Source organism: Neodiprion virginianus, chromosome 2 (genome assembly GCF_021901495.1).
Source record: "Neodiprion virginianus isolate iyNeoVirg1 chromosome 2, iyNeoVirg1.1, whole genome shotgun sequence".
Classification (NCBI taxonomy): domain Eukaryota; kingdom Metazoa; phylum Arthropoda; class Insecta; order Hymenoptera; family Diprionidae; genus Neodiprion; species Neodiprion virginianus.
The window spans coordinates 20,405,434-20,427,865 of NC_060878.1; the positions used below are offsets into that span (position 1 = coordinate 20,405,434).

Genomic DNA, 22,432 nt, shown 5'->3' on the forward strand with positions numbered 1-22,432 from the left:
TTTGAGTGTCGCGAGACACACATTTAACTATTCGATACCTTGCCGAAACAGTTATAATCTCAAGATTGGCAAAGTCTGAGACAAAAAAATCAGAAACATATTGAGGAGTAAGGTTTCTTGCAAAACAATTTACCACAGTTGATACAAAATCGATGAAAACAAAATAATGGCGGCTGTTTGAAACAAATTGTCACAAATCGATCTAGATGTTTTCACTGATTTTCACTAAGTATTTCAATTTTTGGTCAAATTGTGGTAAATTTTGTTTTGCGGGATATATTAATTTTATAATAAATTTTCCGAAATATTGCAAAATGTAGAAAAATTTGGAAGAAAAATTATGAATTATCAACTACAAAATATGAATTTTGAATATATTTTTGCGGTCAGGTTTACCATTAGTTTTGCCAACTTTAATGTATATATAAATCTACAAATTATACATTATTATGATTGAATATAAATAGAGGTAATTGAATTGAATAATTCGATGATATAGAAAGTAATTAATTTGAATTGATCATTTTTCTTGAATTGAAGAATTATTAATTTTCAAAAATTAAAAATATGATATTAAACAACTAATCATTCATCTATCTGTATGTTCTCTTTAAACTTTTCAATAAGTTATAATCCATTGCATAAATATTCCAAATTACAATCTATGAAGTACACTGAATGGCATTTTTCGATTGAATACTATTTTTATTATAATTAATATGTGAGCGAATAATGAAGAAATATATAGAATTTTTGTAATAACTTTATTCATTTTTGAAGAATTTAATTCATATGAAAATTTTTTTCTTTCAATTCTCCTTTTTTTAAAAGTTAATTGGAAATTATGATATATATACAAATTATACATTATTATAATCTTTTATAAATGTAGGCGAATAAATTAAATAATTCAATGATATAGAGAAAAATAATCCATATAAATCATATTTCTTAAATTATAAAATAATGAGTTTTCGAAAATTAAAAATATGAAACTGTTACGCGCCGACGTACTTCCTTGGCGTACCTCTTTCAAAATTCCATTCCATTTCATTTCTTCAATTTCTTCAGTGCACAGATATCATTTTATCAAAATCTCATATTCTAATAACGGCGAGTTCCACCCCTCCTGGCAAAAGTCACGTAGAGACCAACAATGATCCCTAGTATAAGGTTCAACTTTCTTCTATTTAACTGGTACCAAGAACTGAGATAGGAGACTGCTGAATTAGCATCAGTAGCGCTCAGCCTGGAAATATCCCTCTTTTTAAGTAAAACTATAATCAATAACTAGGATAAACCATTACCTTTCGAACCACCAAATTAAAATAGATTACTTATTAGGATGTATGAATGAATGTGTGAACATTGCAAGTAAATATCTTTTGTTCATGTCTTCAATGTGTCACCGACGAGATTGAGAATCGTCGGAACACCGTCGAAGAGCGGGAGTAACGCTGACCATGTGGATTTGGGCACCAGGAGGTCGCCCTCGCATCTCATTGGCTAATTACCGTTGTAACTAATTACAACTGCAGCTCCTTGGACCCTCGGGCCCAAGAAGCCGCGTCTTTCGTCTGTCAAGTCGCGAAGTGCGTGGACGTAAACCCGGATTAGCCCTCTCGAGCAAGAGTAGCGTTTGGAAAATCTTAGTTGTGACCGACCTAAAGTCTCGCGCTAATTCGTCAAATTCGAGCATTCAGTTATTCTGTTAGCTGCAAGAGACTCACTTTCTTCTACGTTTCCATCTTTTCTGTTCTTTACTGAATCTCATCATTTTGCGAATAGACATTTTTATGCAGTTCCATTTTCCATGATTAAACGGAGTTCGGCCCTGATTCAATCGAATCAGGTAATCTTAAGTAATAATAATAATAATTACACTATCATTTTCAATAAATAAATCGTTGCAATCAATTTCATCATACATTAAAATCAGAAAATTGACACTTTCAACTATAACATTCGATAACAAGATATCATTCCAAATCTAAAAAGACTAAGTGACCGACGTTCAACATCGTTCGATTGATCAACTCTTCCAAATTTGAGGTGAGGCCCCTGGTCCAGCATTCTACCGACGCAGACCGACACGATCCGACGGCTCTCAATCTCGTCGACCGATTCACCTAAAGCTAAGTCAATCCGAGTGTTAATCTTCGAAATTAAACGAATTCTTGTTTCACCTTTATAATCCAAATTTACTTCAGTAATATTCATTCAAAAGCAAGTCTAGAATTGGTGGCTAGCTTCACTACCCCCAATTAAATCATACTTATTGTATTCCAAGAATTAATCAACAAGACTTAACAATAGGATATATAATTGATTTAAGATAATCTAAAAAGAGAGATACAATACAATAATCACGACCAGCTAGTTATAACCATCGTTCAGAGTAGATGTTCCTGGTACCAAACAATAATATTCTTCAGAATAGAATAACACACGATTTGTATAAACTCGAACACTTTATAAATTGTTACTTTCGGCTCTTACATCATTATCATGATTGTTACCAGACATTTCAATCACCAAATCGAAACAGAATTCACTTCATCTTTACCAGTTAAATCATATTAAACATTTATTTTGAAAGACCTTTTTCCCATTTTTATTATTATAAAATTGCCTCAACAATTCAAACAAACCTCACAGACCTGTACAGGACTATAGCAACACGATCCTACAAATTACCGGCTTATCGAAAGGCAGGTCTGTTCTTAGTTTCAATAATTATTCATTGTCGTTACGTGGGAGCTTGATTATTCAATTAATCATTAACTACCACCGCTCAGTACACCCTCACCCCCAAGTAACAGTAGTTTAGAACATTTATACAATGAATTAGAACTCATTAAAACGTCTGAAGAAAACACACAGACAGATGAATAATCATTTATCATTTACATTCTATTCATATATATTATAATTTTCAATTTAATTTCAAAAAAAGGAAAATTTCATAATATAAAAAAATTCTCAAATTAATAAATTTTTTTGAAAATAAATACAAATATGAAAAAAATCTTCTATATTTTTTGATTATTTGCTTACATATTATTTAAAATAAAAATATTATTCATTGAAAAAATGCTATGTCCAATGTCCTATATGGATTGTAATTTGGAACATTCACACAATGGATTAGAACTTATTGAAACGTCTCAAGAAAACACACAGACAGATGAATAATCAGTTATTCTAGTTCACATGTTTAATTTTGAAAAACAAATTATTTGGTAATTTGAGAAATATGATTTATCAAAAATTCATTAGTTCTTTTATCATCAAAGTATTCAATTCAATTGCCACCATTCATATTGAATTATCTTAATGTGAAATTTGTATATACATATAATTAATTGAATAAAAGAAAATGATGAATAAATTTATTATTTATATTTTATTTATGTATATTATAATTTTCAATTCAATTTCAAAAAAAGGAAAATTTCATAGAATAAAAAAATTCTCGAATTAATCAAATTTTTTGAATAGAAATACATATATGAATGAAATCCTACATATTTTTCGATTACTCGCTTACATATTAATTAAGATAAAAATATTATTCATTGAAAAAATGCCATACAATGTCCTTTATGGATTGCAATTCGGAACATTTATACAATGGAGTAGAACTTATTGAAACGTCTAAAGAAAACACACAGACAGATGAATGATCAGTTATTCTATCCGATATTTTGAATTTTCAAAATCTGATTATTTTTTAATTCAGGAAATATGATTTATTTTAATTATTTCTTTTTATATCATTGAATCATTTGATTTATTCGCCTACATTTCTAATCGATAATATTATTGTATAATTTGTATATATATAATTGATCAAATAAATTGAATGATAAATAAATTCATTATTCATATTTTATTTATATATATTATGATTTTCAATTTACTTTTAAAAGGAGGGAAATTAAAGATGAAAAAAATTTTCACATGACTTAAATTTTTTGAAAATGAATATAATAATTAGAAGAATTCTTTGTATTTTTCAATTATTCGCTTACATATGAATTCGAATAAAAATAGTATCCATTGAAAAAATGCCATTCAATGTCCCTTATGGGTTGTAATTTGAAACATTTGTACAATGGATCAGAACTTATTGAAAAGTCTGAAGAAAACTTGCGGATAGATATGTGATTAGTTATTTAATTTTATATTTTCAATTTTTCAGAATTAATTATTCTTGAATTCAATATTGAAATTAGTTATTTTCAATATTACCGAATTATTTGATTTAACTGCCCCCATTTATATTCAATTATATCAGGAGGTAATTTATATATATACAAAATTGTTGAATGAAAAAAATGAGAAAATTGATTTATCATTTATATTTTATCTATATATATTATAATTTTTAATTCACTTTTGAAAAAAAAAGAATTTCTGAAAAAAAAAAATTCTTACACTAATCAAATTTATTAGAAATAAATATGATTATTGGAAAATTTCTATATATTTGTTGAGTACTCGCTCACATTTTAATTGAAACAGAAATGTTATCCATTAACAAAAGGCCATTCAATGTCCTTTATGGATTGTAATTTGGAACATTCATACAATGGATTAGAACTTGTTGAAAAGTGTAAAGAAAACATACAGACAGATAAATGATTAGTTATTTAATTTCATATTTTTAAATTTCGAAAACCTATTATTTTTTAATTTGAGAAATATGATTCATTTGGATTATTTTTTTTGTATCATTGAATTATTGAATTCATCCGCATACATTTATAATCAATTATATTCATGTATAATTTGTGTATATACATGATTGATTGAGTGAATGAAATGATAGATAAATTTATCATTTATACTATATTTGTATATATTATAATTTTTAATTAACTTTTAGAAAAAAAAGAATTGAAAAAAAATTATCACATTAATGAAATTTTTTGAAAATGAATATAATCATTAAAATAATTCTATATATTTTTCAATTTTTCGCTCACATATTAATTATAATAAAGATAGTATCCAATCGAAAAATGCCATTTGATGTACTTTATGGATCGTGATTTCGAACATTTCTACATTGGATTATAACTTATTGAAAAGTTTGATGAAAACATACGGATAGATGAATGATTAGTTATTCAATTTCATATTTTTACTTGTTCAAAATGAATTATTCTTCAATTCCAGAAAAAATATTATTTCGGATTAATTATTTTCGTTATCATCAAATTATTCAATTTAATTTCCCCTATTTATATTCAATTATGATAATGTATAATTTGTAAATATATTGTAACGATTTGGGCGTTACGTTAATAAAATATGGATCCGTGAGTTTACTTATTATCGAATCAAAAGAAATCAAGAGCGTGAACGATATATATCGTGAAAAATGCTTTTAATGCAAGATACGTGTTTCTAGTTTAAAGTCTGAAACAAGACTGTTTTTACAATAATATCGGTTGGCGCAGCAACCTCATTCTTTATAAAGACATAAGAGGTTTATAAACGTCTTTTATCTATGCTGACTACTAGATCATTAAAGAGGGGGCAAAACGGGTGATTTCACCCTTTGTAACACCACTCCCCCCCGAGGAAAAGAGTCGTCCCGACTCGGGAAAGATAAAACAATTTCAAAAATAGTCTAGTAGTCAGTGCTCAAAGGTGAGTTGGAGCTGTGGCTCTAAAAATTTAAGAACTCCCTTTTTTACTATCTGGCATTTGCCCACAGTCTCAAGGTAAACCACAGAAAACCTTGAGCAGATAGTTGAGCGTTAAATAATCTCAAAAATTTATGTGCCATGTTTTATAAAGGTTAGTGTTATTAAGTGTTATGTGGCTTCATGAATTCAAAGTTATCCGCAACGGCCCAGATTGATGTCGGGAAGAAATTCAATCTTCTTCATGAAGGATCCCTCCGAAACAGGTTCAGATTAAAACATCGAACCGGGAACCGACAATTCCAGAACCAAATAAGATGAAAACAGACTTCTCTTCATAGGAAATAAGGAAATCGTGGGGTGACTTCTTTAGAAACAGTTCACCCTAGAGTTTTGGAAGGACAAATGTGAGTGATGGTATAACAATTCAAATTCACTAAGTGAATTTGGGAGAATACTTGAATAAAATAAATTGAATATGTATTCAAAAGAAAAGAAACGATCTTATCTGAATTATTTCTGCGTCCTTCTTCAAAATACGACCATCAGTCATCCTCAGGAATCGGGAAAGATTGGAAGGAAAAGGCTGTGTCAAATAACCTGAAAAAGTGCTCACAAAAACTGACACTCAAGGTTAATAAAATGTGAAAATCAAGCAATCGCTCATCGACCTCGAAAAATGATCGTGGCTCTTTTCACATTATTCCTTGAACCAAAGCCTATCCGACACAAAACTCGATTCCTGAGAAGAAATTTCTAGAAAGAAACAATCAAAGAAAACAAATTTCAAATTGATTAGCGACCCAGAAATAACAAATCATTATCAGACTTCCGTAGTAAGAAGAACCATGTCAAAAATTCACAATTTAATAAATGCGGGAATATTAGCCCAAACCTTTGACTTTGTTAATTTTAAAAATTTATCAGAAGAAGAATTAGAAAACGAATTCCAGAATTCATGGAAAAAGTTTTCTTGTGGGTTTTTCGATTTTCGAATCGAAGAAGGAAAAATTGGTCTTCTGTGCACGTCATGCTGCACCCGCAGGTAAATGAAAAAACAAACACAAGAAACAACCCCTTATTTAAATAGAAATTTAAATTGAATTTTTTTTTTTTTATTGTGAAAATTCCAGTCCTGAACATCCGCGAGGTGAAGTTGACCTCCACGTAACCTTTCTGAAGGACAATACTTCCTGCATCGTTTGCAAAGATAGTCTTATCCTCATTGAAAAACCGACGGAAGGTTGCTCCGAATGTGAAGCCGTAAAAATTGAATTGAAAACAATTATTAAAACCGCATACCACTTCCAAATTATTTAGTTTTTTTTTTTTTTTAAACTGTTCAAATATTCTTGAAAATGCAAATAAAATAAAATTAAATTGAAAGGCTTAACTTTATCCGTGTGTCATTGCAAAACAAAAACTAGAATAAACTTGGTCGGCTGTGGATTCTGCATTGATAACCAAAACAGGAGCCGATAAAGAAGAAAGGTTTGTTTTACTAGCCAATCTTCATGAACCTCATGGATAGTTCTGAGTAGCTCTAAAGAAATACTCGATTCTTCCTCACGAGAACGGGAACTAACACGAGCAAAAGAAGTTTCTGGGGAAACTCGCAAATAAACAATCAAATCTACTCTGAGCTCAGACGAGCGAATGAGAAGATCAAAATTTTTTGTCAATAAATGAGATTCGAAGTCGCGAAAATTACCTAATCTTCGACGAGCTTCTACAAAACAATTGCTACTGAATATCGATCTTTCCATCACCTTTACAGGCAATGAAGTCGTCTGCAGATGTCTATCTAACATAACCATTTGAGCGAAATGCTGAAAATAATAGCAATAACGATCTGGGTTCTGATACATAAAATCTAAAAGATTAATTCCAGCTACATTTCGATATTCTTCAAGAGGTTCTAAAAGTGTACAGACCTGGCGATCTGCTAAAAACCTCTTGGTGAAAGTTGTTTTTCCGCATCCGATATTTCCTTCTATAATAATCGTAAGCGGTCGAGTTTTACTCAAATGAATTCCGAAAGGTAAATTCTTCTCCCAATCGATAACCGACTGTAAAGAAGGCCAAATCGATCACAGTCGTCAAGGGTGTTCGTTTGAAGATCTAACCTCGAAGGATGTCCCTGGTCTTGGAGAAACTGTTCCAGGTTGATCTTCTTCAAATGGAGCAAGTCGATTCAAGTGAACCACTTTCTGACGCGAATGAGGAGATCTTCGGATTCTATAAACAACATCATTTATCCGGTTAACCACTAAGTAAAGGCCTTCCCAATTTCTTTGTAGCTTTGGACATCGTCCTTTCTGTCTTCGAGGTTGAAAGAGCCAGACAGAATCTCCAGGATTAAATTTTAAATCTCTGGCTCGAATATCATAACGAGTTTTCAATTCATCTGAAGCCATAGAAATTCCATTCCTAGCAAAGTGATGAATTTCTTCTAAACGTTGTTGTAATGAAAAGGCATAATCTGTTTGATGCTGTCTTTGCACAGGAACAGGGCCTTTCTCTAAATCTGACGGAAGTCGAAGATTTCTTCCCAGTCCCAGTCTCTCTGATTCTGCTCTACGAAGGACGACAAATATTGTAGCAAAGTCCGATTCAGACGCTCTATCATGCCGTCAGATTGCGGATGCGAAGGAGTTGTACGAGTTTTTCTAACCCCTAAAATCTGAGTAACCTCTTTCATTAAGGTCTACTCAAAATTTCGGCCTTGATCAGTATGAAGTTCTAGAGGAACTCCGTGTCTACAAATAAATTCTTTAAGGAATGCCTGCGCTACAGTAGAGGCTTCTTGATCAGCGAGAGGAACCACTTCTGGCCACTTAGTAAAATAATCAGCAATAACCAAAGCATATTTATTTCCAGAATGGGTTATCGGAAGAGGTCCGAGAATGTCCATCGCTATTCTTCCAAATGGAGCTCCCACATTGTAAATTTGAAGAGAGCTTTGTCCCTTCGCTCGAGGTCCTTTCTTCGCCGTGCAGATTCGACATCTTCGACACCTATCTTCAACGTCCATCCGGCAACGGGGCCAAAAGTAGAAGTTGCGAATTCTGCCCAGAGTTTTATTTGACGCGAAGTGTCCGCCTGCAGGAGAATCATGATAAAGAGCAAGAATCTCTGAAACTCGTGACCTGGGAACCAAAAGTTGCCACCTGATTTCTTTCAAGTCTGCAGATTCCCATTTTCGGTATAAAATTCCATCAATTAAAAGAATAGAATCCCATTGAGCCCAATAAATTTTCAAATCTGGCTCGGCTAAAGATATATCCTGCCAGTCTGGGCGAGTTTCTGCTTCTTTCCAAGACTTCACTTGATTCAAAGTATCGTCCTCTTGTTGCGATTTTCTCCATTCCTCCTGGTTATTTTCGAAAGAAATTTTCCGTATTATAAGAGAGGGGTCACGATTTTTCTCTAATCGTGCACACTGTTTACACTCTGGCATTTCCTCGCAGGGTCTTCGAGAGAGAGCATCGGCGTTTCCATGATGAATTCCTGCTCGATGACGAATATCAAAATTGTACTGACCGAGCCTTTCTAACCATCTAGCTACCTGACCTTCGGGAGATTTAAACGAAAGTAGCCACCTGAGAGAAGCATGATCTGTACGTATCAAAAATTTCCTGCCGTACAAATAATGGTGAAAATGTACTACGGTCTTAACAACAGCTAAAAGCTCTCTACGAGTGACACAATAAATCCTCTCAGTTTTACTCAAAACCCTGCTGAAATAGCTTATGTGAATATAGAAAGTTCTTCCTCTTCGAGCACAATTGTAAGAGTGTCTGTAAGTGTGTTTACATTTTGGTAACTTACGCTTCTTGGTGCGAAGCTCGTAAGACAGTCAATGACCGTCTGATATTAAATTGCGGATCGTATAATATTGAAATGCGGATATGCATCATCAATGTTAATATTAATCTCGAGGTAATTTTTCAGTTTGTGAAAAGTATATATAATTTGAAAAACTGGTAAATTCGAAAAATTAACGACGGAGCCAGGAATCGAACCTGGTATCTAGCGATGCTTTACCGGAGCCTTACTCCACTAGACCACCTAGCCGCCCTGACTCTGATGTCGTTAATTCCTCTCATTACCAGTAAGTTCAAATTTGTTTTCTTGTGCTGTGATAGTATATGTGAATATAGAAAGTTCTTCCTCTTCGAGCACAATTGTAAGAGTGTCTGTAAGTGTGTTTACATTTTGGTAACTTACGCTTCTTGGTGCGAAGCTCGTAAGACAGTCAATGACCGTCTGATATTAAATTGCGGATCGTATAATATTGAAATGCGGATATGCATCATCAATGTTAATATTAATCTCGAGGTAATTTTTCAGTTTGTGAAAAGTATATATAATTTGAAAAACTGGTAAATTCGAAAAATTAACGACGGAGCCAGGAATCGAACCTGGTATCTAGCGATGCTTTACCGGAGCCTTACTCCACTAGACCACCTAGCCGCCCTGACTCTGATGTCGTTAATTCCTCTCATTACCAGTAAGTTCAAATTTGTTTTCTTGTGCTGTGATAGTATATGTGAATATAGAAAGTTCTTCCTCTTCGAGCACAATTGTAAGAGTGTCTGTAAGTGCGTTTACATTTTGGTAACTTACGCTTCTTGGTGCGAAGCTCGTAAGACAGTCAATGACCGTCTGATATTAAATTGCGGATCGTATAATATTGAAATGCGGATATGCATCATCAATGTTAATATTAATCTCGAGGTAATTTTTCAGTTTGTGAAAAGTATATATAATTTGAAAAACTGGTAAATTCGAAAAATTAACGACGGAGCCAGGAATCGAACCTGGTATCTAGCGATGCTTTACCGGAGCCTTACTCCACTAGACCACCTAGCCGCCCTGACTCTGATGTCGTTAATTCCTCTCATTACCAGTAAGTTCAAATTTGTTTTCTTGTGCTGTGATAGTATATGTGAATATAGAAAGTTCTTCCTCTTCGAGCACAATTGTAAGAGTGTCTGTAAGTGTGTTTACATTTTGGTAACTTACGCTTCTTGGTGCGAAGCTCGTAAGACAGTCAATGACCGTCTGATATTAAATTGCGGATCGTATAATATTGAAATGCGGATATGCATCATCAATGTTAATATTAATCTCGAGGTAATTTTTCAGTTTGTGAAAAGTATATATAATTTGAAAAACTGGTAAATTCGAAAAATTAACGACGGAGCCAGGAATCGAACCTGGTATCTAGCGATGCTTTACCGGAGCCTTACTCCACTAGACCACCTAGCCGCCCTGACTCTGATGTCGTTAATTCCTCTCATTACCAGTAAGTTCAAATTTGTTTTCTTGTGCTGTGATAGTATATGTGAATATAGAAAGTTCTTCCTCTTCGAGCACAATTGTAAGAGTGTCTGTAAGTGTGTTTACATTTTGGTAACTTACGCTTCTTGGTGCGAAGCTCGTAAGACAGTCAATGACCGTCTGATATTAAATTGCGGATCGTATAATATTGAAATGCGGATATGCATCATCAATGTTAATATTAATCTCGAGGTAATTTTTCAGTTTGTGAAAAGTATATATAATTTGAAAAACTGGTAAATTCGAAAAATTAACGACGGAGCCAGGAATCGAACCTGGTATCTAGCGATGCTTTACCGGAGCCTTACTCCACTAGACCACCTAGCCGCCCTGACTCTGATGTCGTTAATTCCTCTCATTACCAGTAAGTTCAAATTTGTTTTCTTGTGCTGTGATAGTATATGTGAATATAGAAAGTTCTTCCTCTTCGAGCACAATTGTAAGAGTGTCTGTAAGTGTGTTTACATTTTGGTAACTTACGCTTCTTGGTGCGAAGCTCGTAAGACAGTCAATGACCGTCTGATATTAAATTGCGGATCGTATAATATTGAAATGCGGATATGCATCATCAATGTTAATATTAATCTCGAGGTAATTTTTCAGTTTGTGAAAAGTATATATAATTTGAAAAACTGGTAAATTCGAAAAATTAACGACGGAGCCAGGAATCGAACCTGGTATCTAGCGATGCTTTACCGGAGCCTTACTCCACTAGACCACCTAGCCGCCCTGACTCTGATGTCGTTAATTCCTCTCATTACCAGTAAGTTCAAATTTGTTTTCTTGTGCTGTGATAGTATATGTGAATATAGAAAGTTCTTCCTCTTCGAGCACAATTGTAAGAGTGTCTGTAAGTGTGTTTACATTTTGGTAACTTACGCTTCTTGGTGCGAAGCTCGTAAGACAGTCAATGACCGTCTGATATTAAATTGCGGATCGTATAATATTGAAATGCGGATATGCATCATCAATGTTAATATTAATCTCGAGGTAATTTTTCAGTTTGTGAAAAGTATATATAATTTGAAAAACTGGTAAATTCGAAAAATTAACGACGGAGCCAGGAATCGAACCTGGTATCTAGCGATGCTTTACCGGAGCCTTACTCCACTAGACCACCTAGCCGCCCTGACTCTGATGTCGTTAATTCCTCTCATTACCAGTAAGTTCAAATTTGTTTTCTTGTGCTGTGATAGTATATGTGAATATAGAAAGTTCTTCCTCTTCGAGCACAATTGTAAGAGTGTCTGTAAGTGTGTTTACATTTTGGTAACTTACGCTTCTTGGTGCGAAGCTCGTAAGACAGTCAATGACCGTCTGATATTAAATTGCGGATCGTATAATATTGAAATGCGGATATGCATCATCAATGTTAATATTAATCTCGAGGTAATTTTTCAGTTTGTGAAAAGTATATATAATTTGAAAAACTGGTAAATTCGAAAAATTAACGACGGAGCCAGGAATCGAACCTGGTATCTAGCGATGCTTTACCGGAGCCTTACTCCACTAGACCACCTAGCCGCCCTGACTCTGATGTCGTTAATTCCTCTCATTACCAGTAAGTTCAAATTTGTTTTCTTGTGCTGTGATAGTATATGTGAATATAGAAAGTTCTTCCTCTTCGAGCACAATTGTAAGAGTGTCTGTAAGTGCGTTTACATTTTGGTAACTTACGCTTCTTGGTGCGAAGCTCGTAAGACAGTCAATGACCGTCTGATATTAAATTGCGGATCGTATAATATTGAAATGCGGATATGCATCATCAATGTTAATATTAATCTCGAGGTAATTTTTCAGTTTGTGAAAAGTATATATAATTTGAAAAACTGGTAAATTCGAAAAATTAACGACGGAGCCAGGAATCGAACCTGGTATCTAGCGATGCTTTACCGGAGCCTTACTCCACTAGACCACCTAGCCGCCCTGACTCTGATGTCGTTAATTCCTCTCATTACCAGTAAGTTCAAATTTGTTTTCTTGTGCTGTGATAGTATATGTGAATATAGAAAGTTCTTCCTCTTCGAGCACAATTGTAAGAGTGTCTGTAAGTGTGTTTACATTTTGGTAACTTACGCTTCTTGGTGCGAAGCTCGTAAGACAGTCAATGACCGTCTGATATTAAATTGCGGATCGTATAATATTGAAATGCGGATATGCATCATCAATGTTAATATTAATCTCGAGGTAATTTTTCAGTTTGTGAAAAGTATATATAATTTGAAAAACTGGTAAATTCGAAAAATTAACGACGGAGCCAGGAATCGAACCTGGTATCTAGCGATGCTTTACCGGAGCCTTACTCCACTAGACCACCTAGCCGCCCTGACTCTGATGTCGTTAATTCCTCTCATTACCAGTAAGTTCAAATTTGTTTTCTTGTGCTGTGATAGTATATGTGAATATAGAAAGTTCTTCCTCTTCGAGCACAATTGTAAGAGTGTCTGTAAGTGTGTTTACATTTTGGTAACTTACGCTTCTTGGTGCGAAGCTCGTAAGACAGTCAATGACCGTCTGATATTAAATTGCGGATCGTATAATATTGAAATGCGGATATGCATCATCAATGTTAATATTAATCTCGAGGTAATTTTTCAGTTTGTGAAAAGTATATATAATTTGAAAAACTGGTAAATTCGAAAAATTAACGACGGAGCCAGGAATCGAACCTGGTATCTAGCGATGCTTTACCGGAGCCTTACTCCACTAGACCACCTAGCCGCCCTGACTCTGATGTCGTTAATTCCTCTCATTACCAGTAAGTTCAAATTTGTTTTCTTGTGCTGTGATAGTATATGTGAATATAGAAAGTTCTTCCTCTTCGAGCACAATTGTAAGAGTGTCTGTAAGTGTGTTTACATTTTGGTAACTTACGCTTCTTGGTGCGAAGCTCGTAAGACAGTCAATGACCGTCTGATATTAAATTGCGGATCGTATAATATTGAAATGCGGATATGCATCATCAATGTTAATATTAATCTCGAGGTAATTTTTCAGTTTGTGAAAAGTATATATAATTTGAAAAACTGGTAAATTCGAAAAATTAACGACGGAGCCAGGAATCGAACCTGGTATCTAGCGATGCTTTACCGGAGCCTTACTCCACTAGACCACCTAGCCGCCCTGACTCTGATGTCGTTAATTCCTCTCATTACCAGTAAGTTCAAATTTGTTTTCTTGTGCTGTGATAGTATATGTGAATATAGAAAGTTCTTCCTCTTCGAGCACAATTGTAAGAGTGTCTGTAAGTGTGTTTACATTTTGGTAACTTACGCTTCTTGGTGCGAAGCTCGTAAGACAGTCAATGACCGTCTGATATTAAATTGCGGATCGTATAATATTGAAATGCGGATATGCATCATCAATGTTAATATTAATCTCGAGGTAATTTTTCAGTTTGTGAAAAGTATATATAATTTGAAAAACTGGTAAATTCGAAAAATTAACGACGGAGCCAGGAATCGAACCTGGTATCTAGCGATGCTTTACCGGAGCCTTACTCCACTAGACCACCTAGCCGCCCTGACTCTGATGTCGTTAATTCCTCTCATTACCAGTAAGTTCAAATTTGTTTTCTTGTGCTGTGATAGTATATGTGAATATAGAAAGTTCTTCCTCTTCGAGCACAATTGTAAGAGTGTCTGTAAGTGTGTTTACATTTTGGTAACTTACGCTTCTTGGTGCGAAGCTCGTAAGACAGTCAATGACCGTCTGATATTAAATTGCGGATCGTATAATATTGAAATGCGGATATGCATCATCAATGTTAATATTAATCTCGAGGTAATTTTTCAGTTTGTGAAAAGTATATATAATTTGAAAAACTGGTAAATTCGAAAAATTAACGACGGAGCCAGGAATCGAAGAGGAAGAACTTTCTATATTCACATATACTATCACAGCACAAGAAAACAAATTTGAACTTACTGGTAATGAGAGGAATTAACGACATCAGAGTCAGGGCGGCTAGGTGGTCTAGTGGAGTAAGGCTCCGGTAAAGCATCGCTAGATACCAGGTTCGATTCCTGGCTCCGTCGTTAATTTTTCGAATTTACCAGTTTTTCAAATTATATATACTTTTCACAAACTGAAAAATTACCTCGAGATTAATATTAACATTGATGATGCATATCCGCATTTCAATATTATACGATCCGCAATTTAATATCAGACGGTCATTGACTGTCTTACGAGCTTCGCACCAAGAAGCGTAAGTTACCAAAATGTAAACACACTTACAGACACTCTTACAATTGTGCTCGAAGAGGAAGAACTTTCTATATTCACATATACTATCACAGCACAAGAAAACAAATTTGAACTTACTGGTAATGAGAGGAATTAACGACATCAGAGTCAGGGCGGCTAGGTGGTCTAGTGGAGTAAGGCTCCGGTAAAGCATCGCTAGATACCAGGTTCGATTCCTGGCTCCGTCGTTAATTTTTCGAATTTACCAGTTTTTCAAATTATATATACTTTTCACAAACTGAAAAATTACCTCGAGATTAATATTAACATTGATGATGCATATCCGCATTTCAATATTATACGATCCGCAATTTAATATCAGACGGTCATTGACTGTCTTACGAGCTTCGCACCAAGAAGCGTAAGTTACCAAAATGTAAACACACTTACAGACACTCTTACAATTGTGCTCGAAGAGGAAGAACTTTCTATATTCACATATACTATCACAGCACAAGAAAACAAATTTGAACTTACTCGTAATGAGAGGAATTAACGACATCAGAGTCAGGGCGGCTAGGTGGTCTAGTGGAGTAAGGCTCCGGTAAAGCATCGCTAGATACCAGGTTCGATTCCTGGCTCCGTCGTTAATTTTTCGAATTTACCAGTTTTTCAAATTATATATACTTTTCACAAACTGAAAAATTACCTCGAGATTAATATTAACATTGATGATGCATATCCGCATTTCAATATTATACGATCCGCAATTTAATATCAGACGGTCATTGACTGTCTTACGAGCTTCGCACCAAGAAGCGTAAGTTACCAAAATGTAAACACACTTACAGACACTCTTACAATTGTGCTCGAAGAGGAAGAACTTTCTATATTCACATATACTATCACAGCACAAGAAAACAAATTTGAACTTACTGGTAATGAGAGGAATTAACGACATCAGAGTCAGGGCGGCTAGGTGGTCTAGTGGAGTAAGGCTCCGGTAAAGCATCGCTAGATACCAGGTTCGATTCCTGGCTCCGTCGTTAATTTTTCGAATTTACCAGTTTTTCAAATTATATATACTGAAATAGCTTATCACTCTCTCTTGACCTCCCTGAATTTGTGACAGAACCCCGCCTATTCCTGAAAGAGATGCATCCGTATCTAAAATAAAAAGAATTTCAACCTCTGGATAAGCTAAAATCGGCGAAGAAATAAGATTTTCTTTTAATTTCTTGAAAGCCTCTTCGCATTCCGGGGTCCAGTCAAAAGGAATCTTGATTCCGGTCAAATGATGGAGAGGTTTAGCTATACTAGCGAAACCTTTTACAAATCTTCTGTAATACGTACAAAGGCCTAAAAAGCTCTGAATTTGTTCTTTATTCTTAGGTGTCGGCCAAGAAGAAACCTTCTCCATTTTGGATGGGTCGGTCTTCACACCTTGTGCTGAAACGATATGTCCGAGGAAGCCTACTTCTTTCTGGAACAGATGGCATTTTTTCGGGCTCATTTTCAGACCTGCTTGTTTTAACCTAGCGAAAACTTGTCTGAGATTTTGAACTTCTTCTTCAAAGTTCTTGCCAAAAACGATTATATCGTCTAAATAAACGAGGCATATTTTGCCAGTGAGCCCATGGAGAACAGCCTCCATCATCCGTTCAAAGGTAGCCGGGGCATTACTCAAACCAAACGGCATAACCTTGAACTGCCATAATCCTCCTAAGCCCGTAACAAAAGCTGTTTTTTCTTTATCTAGAGGATCCATTTCGACCTGCCAGTATCCGCTCTGAAGATCTATGGTGCTGAACCAAGTTGCACCAGCTATCAGGTCGAGTGTCCCGTCGATTCTGGGTAGAGGGTAAGAATCTTTCTTCGTTATATCGTTCAGCTTCCTGTAATCGATACAAAATCGTTTGGATCCGTCCTTTTTGTTAACAAGGACGATTGGTGAGGCCCAGGGACTAAACGATGGTTCAATCACATCGTTCTTTAGCATGTCTTCCACAAGCTTCTTTACCTCTTCTCGGGCGTTGAGAGCGAGTCTTCGAGGAGCTTGTTTAATTGGTGAACTTTCTCCGACGTCGATCTTGTGCTTGACAGAAGCACATCGGCCCTTATCACCACTATCTTTGGCGAAAGAATCTATAAACTCTAGCAAAAGAGATTTAAACGATTCTACCTGAGCTGATTTTAACGAAATCGAAGATTTTTCAACAAGGCTCCGTAAATGAAGAGGAAAATGTTGTTGCAAATCATCCTCTGAAAGTTCTATTTCTCGAATTCTAGGAGGGGTCCAATAAATTCCATTCCTATTCGTACAAAGAGTTATTTCGCGATTGTTTGAAGCTAGTGAATTTCTCTTAGTCGAGATAACACAGTTATGAGCTGTAAGAAAGTCTATTCCCAAAATACCTTCATCCTCTATATCTGCTATAAAAACCTTATGTGGAGAGTCGATACACCCAAAAAGGTTAATTTGGACAGTAGCCTGTCTCAAAACCGGGGTCGTCTCTCCAGTGGCTGTTCGCAGAGAAAAAGAGGGAAAAATCTGGTCATCGGATTTAAAGAGATCCGATCGAACTACGGTTACTTCCGCGCCCGTGTCTATTACCCATAGACAATCGACGCCATTTACAGTACCGCGCGCGTAAAGACCAGACTGTCGTAGACTTCTAATTAAAAACTGTTCTCTAAGAGGGCTTTCACTACTAACAATCTGCGATGATTTTCGCCCCGACAAATCATCTGGAATTAGTTTTTTGAGTGAGTTCCTGTTGAAGAACTCGATTGAGGATCTGCTTCCCCCATTTCTATATTTTTCTTACGCTAATTATAAGAATTTGGATTCGAGCCTTGCATCGGTTTTCCACTAATTTTTTTAATTAGAAAACAATGATTGGCGTCGTGACCTGTTTTTTTACAAAATATACAAGTCAAGCTAGTTTGACTTGTCACGACCACGTTTTTATTTATACGCTGGTTTTGTTGGTTTTGAAAAGAACCTCGATTTCTTGATTTAAAATTGTTACCGTTATTTCTATTTTTATAATTTTGAGGTTTTGACTCCTCCGAGTATTCAAAACTTCGCCTTTTTGAGGCGTTTCCAGACACCTCAATCCGACGAAGCTTGTTCAGCCCAAAATATTGCTTTCTCATTGCCTCCACCTCGAGGGCTTTGGCCGTTGCCAACGGCCATTTTAATCTCTGGATCATTAATCGCATTCAAAAAAGCTTGCGTTGCTAATAAATTACGAGACGGCTCGTGATCTGGCAAAGCTATACGAGAAAGCCGTTCGATATCTTGACTAAGAGACGCGAGGTCTTCGTCTCGTCCCTGTCTTCTTGTCTGTAATTGTGCCGTATACAGTTTCGTCAAGTGGTCATTTCCATATCTTAATTTGAGTGCAGAACTAAGTTTCTCATAATCGGAAATTTCTTCCTCAGATAATGCCGTTAAAACATTCAAAGCCGGCGTTCGAAGATAAGAGGCAAGACTGTGGGCCCTTATGGCGGAGTCCCACTGATTATGTTTAGCAATCGTATTAAACTGACGTTCATAATCCGCCCATGGAATCTTTCCGTCAAAAATTGGCGGTTTTAAAGGATAAAGAGGTTTCTGGTTAATCTGAGAAGCAACCTCAGGAAGTCTCGAATTATTTAATTGATTAAAATGAGAACATTGAGGCCGAACCTGAGTCAAAGACTCGGAAAAACCAGCCTCATTATTTACTCTCGTTCTACTAATTGGAGATTCATCTACTCTCCTATTAAAGGCACAGACCTTGATTCAGGAACATCCTGGAATCGACCTGGATGTTGAATCTCTTGAACAACGGGAACAGGAACAGGCGAGGGAACAGGAGAGGGAACAGGAGTAGCGACTCTAGAACCCTGTGGTGTTACAGCCGGTTCTCCAGTGCCACTCATTTGATGAACGGACTGAAGAGCTGCCACAGTCGTCCGAAGAAGGTCTTGAAGATTATTTTCTGAACGCTCTCGAGCCTCTCCAGTCGTCCGAAGAAGGTCCTGTAGATTAGCTTCTGAACGCTTTCGAGCCTCCGCTTCTCGCCTCCGATGGTCTTGTTGTTCTTGAAGCAGCTGGATTAGTTGTTGTTGATGTTGAGTAGCAGCTTCTTGTTGTTGTCTTGCCGCTTCTTGTTGTTGTATTAAGATCTTTAACAGATCAATTTGAGAGATTGTAGAAGGAATCAAAAGAGGGTCCACTGAAGGTGATGGAATTGTTTCAGGGACCCGCGGATTCTCCATAACGAAAGGTTCTTCTCCGCTACTTTCTCTTCGACGTGAGCGCGTGAAACGACTGCTACTCATAATTAAAGTTCCCGCACTGAATTAACTCAATTAATAAGAACTCAAGATCCCACTTCTGACACCAAATGTAACGATTTGGGCGTTACGTTAATAAAATATGGATCCGTGAGTTTACTTATTATCGAATCAAAAGAAATCAAGAGCGTAAACAATATATATCGTGAAAAATGCTTTTAATGCAAGATACGTGTTTCTAGTTTAAAGTCTGAAACAAGACTGTTTTTACAATAATATCGGTTGGCGCAGCAACCTTATTCTTTTTAAAGACATAAGAGGTTTATAAACGTCTTTTATCTATGCTGACTACTAGATCATTAAAGAGGGGGCAAAACGGGTGATTTCACCCTTTGTAACAATATGTTATTAATTAAATGGAAAACATGATGAATAAATTTATTATATCTATTTTATTTGAATATATTATAATTTTCAATTTAATTTTAAAAAAAGAAGAATTTTCATCGAAAAATATCTTTACAATAATTAAATTTTTTAGAGAAAAATATAATTATGAAAAGAATCCTATATATTTTTTGATTATTTGTTACAAATAATTATTGAAAATATAATTTATTAAAAAAATGCCAATTGATGTACTTCATGGATTGTACTTTGAAACACTCATACAATGAATCACAACTGAGTAAAAAGTTCAAAGAGAACACACAGATAGATATATGATTAGTTATCTGATTTCGGATTTTTAATTTTTGAGAATTAATTATTCATGAATACAAGAAAAATGATTAATCCAGATTAATTATTTTATATACCATCATATTATTTAATTCAACTGCCTTCATTTATATTCAATTACAACAATGTATAATTTGTGTATATATATAATTGATTGGAAGAAAAAAAAATTATGAATAAATTTATTATGTATATATCATTTATGTATGTTATAATTTTTAATTTACTTTTGAAAAAAAAATTTTGGAAAAAAAACATTGAGCATTAATTAAATTTTCAAAAACAAATATCATGGTTAAAAATATTCTATATATTTTTCAATTATGTGCTCCACATATTAAGCAAAATAGAAGTAACATTCGTTAAAAAAATGCCATCCAATGTCGCTTGTAGATTGTAATTTGGAACAATTATGCAATGGATTAGAACCGATTGGAATGTTTAAAGAAAACACAGTGATGGATATGTAATTAAATATTTAATTTCATATTTTTGATTTTCCAAAGCTAATTATTCTTCAATTTCGGGAAAATTAATTATTGAAGTAAATTATTTTTCATATCATCGAATTATTTAATTCAGTTGCCTTCATTTATATTCAATTATATAAATGTATCATACGTATAAATATATAATTAATTTAATAAAAAAATGAAAAATAAATTTATCATTTTATTACATTCATATATATTATATATTTGAATTTACATCCAAAAAAATGAAAATGTTGAAAACAAAATTTTCACAGTAATTAAATTTCTCAAAAATGACTATAATTGTTGAGAAATTCCGTCACATTTTTTCATTATTCGCTCACACATTAATTATAATGATACTATCATTCAATCAAAAAATGCCATTTAATGTACTTTATGGATTATAATTTGGAACATTTATACAATGGGTTGTAACTTATAGAAAAGTTTGAAGAAAACGTACAGATAGATACAAGATTAGTTATTTAATTTTATATTTTTAATTTTCGAAAATTAATTATTCTTTAATTCAAGGAAAATAATTGATTCAAATTGATTATTTTTTATATCATCAAATTATTTAATTTACTTGCCTTCATTTATATTCAATCATAATAATGTATAATCCGTATATATATAAATAATTAAATGAAAAAAATGATACATAAAGTTATTATTTATATTTTATTCATATATATTATAATTTTCGATTCTTTTTTGGAGAAGGAAGAATTTTTCAGGTAAAAAATTCTCACAACAATTAAAATTTTTAGAGAAAAATATAATTATCAGAAAAATCCTATGTGTTTTTCGATTATTCGTTCACATGTTAATTGAAATAAAAATATAATTCATTAAAAAAATTCCATTTGATGTACTTTATGGATTGTGATTTGGAACATTCATACAATGGACTTGTTGGAAAGTTCAAAGGAGACATACAGATAGATAAATGATTAGTTATTTAATTTCACAATTTACATTTTTCAAAGTAATTAATTTTTGATTTAGGAGAAATGAATTATGTAGGTTAATTATTTTCCATAACATCGAATAATTTGATTCAGTTGCCTTCATTTGTATTGAATTATATTAACGTATCATTTGTATATATATATAATCAATTATATAAAACAAATTATTAATAAATTTTTTATTTATATTTATTTTATATATATCATTATTTTCAGTTTACTTCTGAAATAAGGAAAATGTGGAAGAAAAAATTTTCAGATTGATCAAGTTTCTCACAAATAACTATAATTATTAAAAAAATCCCATATGTTTTTTCATTATTCACTCACACAATAATTATGATGAAAATATTATTTGATTGAAAAATGCCAATTAATGTACGTTATGGATTGTAATTTGTAATATTAATACTACGTTTTATAACTTATTAAAATGTTTAACGAAAACATACAGATAGGTGAATGATGAGTTATTCAATTTCATATTTTCAATTTTTGGAAATTGATTATTTACTAATTCTAGAAAAATGAATAATTTAAATTTATCATTTTTCATATCATCGAATTACTGAATTCAATTGCCTCCATTTATATTCAATTGTAATAATCTATAATTCGTTTATATATATAATTAATTGAATAGAACAAATGACGAATAAATCTATTATTCATATTTTACTTATTAATATTATAATTTTGAATTCATTTTAGAAAAAAAAAAATTTTTCTAAAATAAAATTCTCACAACAAATAAATTTTTCAG

General features: G+C 33.6%; 1 long non-coding RNA gene across 1 annotated transcript; it reads left to right on the forward strand.

The window, feature by feature from the left end:
- The first annotated feature begins 6,462 nt into the window (after window positions 1-6,462).
- On the forward strand, window positions 6,463-7,008 carry LOC124298144 (uncharacterized). Its single transcript, XR_006906736.1, has 2 exons — window positions 6,463-6,702; window positions 6,791-7,008. It is a non-coding gene; the product is annotated as an uncharacterized LOC124298144 (long non-coding RNA).
- Window positions 7,009-22,432: the final 15,424 nt, after the last annotated feature.